Consider the following 1,777-nt stretch of genomic DNA (forward strand, 5'->3'; position numbering starts at 1 on the left):
TTCTGACAGACAAGGAACACAAAATTAACTCCACACAACTTAGGATGTCTGCTAAGCTCAGGGTGGGGGGGGGTCACAACCACCCTCCTAAAGTGACCACGCCATACCTCTCCGCTCTGTACACCACCCTCCCAATATTGGACACTGAACCCAGGACCGTGTATTGTGTGTGTATTTACAAACAAGCCCCTTACCACTAAGCTAGATTGTTAACCTTTAAAAAAAAATTTAGGACAGGGTCTTAAGTTGCCCAACTTAAGTTGTCTTGAACTCTGAAGGCCTAAAACTTTTTATTTTTGAGACAGGTTCCAGGGTTTTGAGATAGTTTGTCCTGCTCAACCTTCCGAGTGCTGAGATTCAAGGTGTGCATCACCACGCCCATCTAGCCTAGAACTTTGGATCCTTTCTCCTGTGAGCAGCACCACGATGCCCCACGGCCTTTTCCGTCTAACTCTTTAACTCACCTAAAAGCGTGCAGGAAGTTCACGCCCTTGAGCCTCATGCTCTTCCTTCACATCTCTCCTCAATCCCAAAGCTTTCACAAATGGCTAAACTAAATTGGCTGACCTTCGTTTCCCCCCAAGCAGAGCCACCCGAGGTCCCGCTTGCGCACCTGCGACTGCTGCTCGCTACCACACGGGGGCGCGGTGGCAAGCCACATCCCCCAATGCTACTCAGAAGCCAGTCCCGGGTTGGATGCTTGGCTTCCCGTCTAGTTCAGGCTGAGGTGGTCTCTCCAGACCTAAATCAAACACAGCTCCTAAAGCTCTCCCGGTCACCCTGCGGCTCACCGATCCCTGCCATGTCTCATGTCCATGAGCTGGACCTGTTATATATGGAAATATGGGCACACAGTCCACACTCCCCCCCCCCCTGTTTTCCTGTCTTCAAACCCCTCCAGGACCTACCCAAGTTGGGGTAGTCGGGAATCTAGCTTCTCCTGAGGTCTTCAGAACCCCCACTCTCCAATCCGGAGGCTCTTTATCTAGTCAAGGAGAGGCACAACTAGCCCTCCCATCCATCCACCGCAGGCCTAGCTGAGCGTCCCTCACGGGAACTGAAACTCGGAAGTGAGACGCCTAAGGCGCACTTTGCGCTCCCACCAGGTGAGAAGGTGGAGCACATCCCAGCACATTCCTATGGACTATCACCCATACTCAGGACTAGGGTTTTCCCCGGCCTAGGGGCTCCTGCATCCTGCTGGGAACTTCTTCGCCGCCTCCGGGCGTACGCTGGCACGCGGCGGGCGCACGGCTTGCACCGACCTGCAATGAAGGCGCAGCGCGAGGACCTTTGGCATTGACTAACTTTGGGGCGCTAAGGTTCCCGGGAGATGTTTGGGAACAGTCAGCGTAAGACGGGGACGGGAGGGCTGGGATAGGGTTTTCAGAAGGTTTGCACGAGAAAGGAAGAGGCCTGGCAAATGCACGCGGAGAGGCATTTGGAGAGGCCAAAGAGGCGGAGCCAGCGGACAGGATTTGCGCTGCCGCTTGGGCAGCTTGCGCTCAGGAAGCGAGGTTGCCAGGACAACGCGTTCTGGGCGGGGCCGATTTCGGGGCGGAGTCTGAGCCCAAGGGAGGATAGAAGGGGCGGTGCCTCAGAGTCTGAGCCGAAAGCGAGGTTGTGATTGGTGAATACTTCTTGCTCTGGGCGGGAACGGCGTGGCGGCTGGGGCTGGGCCTCAAAGAGGGCGTGGCTGTGCGGGGGCGGGTCCTGAGAGCTGAAGCCGGAGGCGGAGACGTGGTTGGCGGGTCCGCGTGCCCGGGGCGGGGTCGAG

The sequence above is a fragment of the Rattus norvegicus genome, chromosome 6 (genome assembly GCF_036323735.1).
Source record: "Rattus norvegicus strain BN/NHsdMcwi chromosome 6, GRCr8, whole genome shotgun sequence".
NCBI classification, from domain to species: Eukaryota; Metazoa; Chordata; class Mammalia; order Rodentia; family Muridae; genus Rattus; species Rattus norvegicus.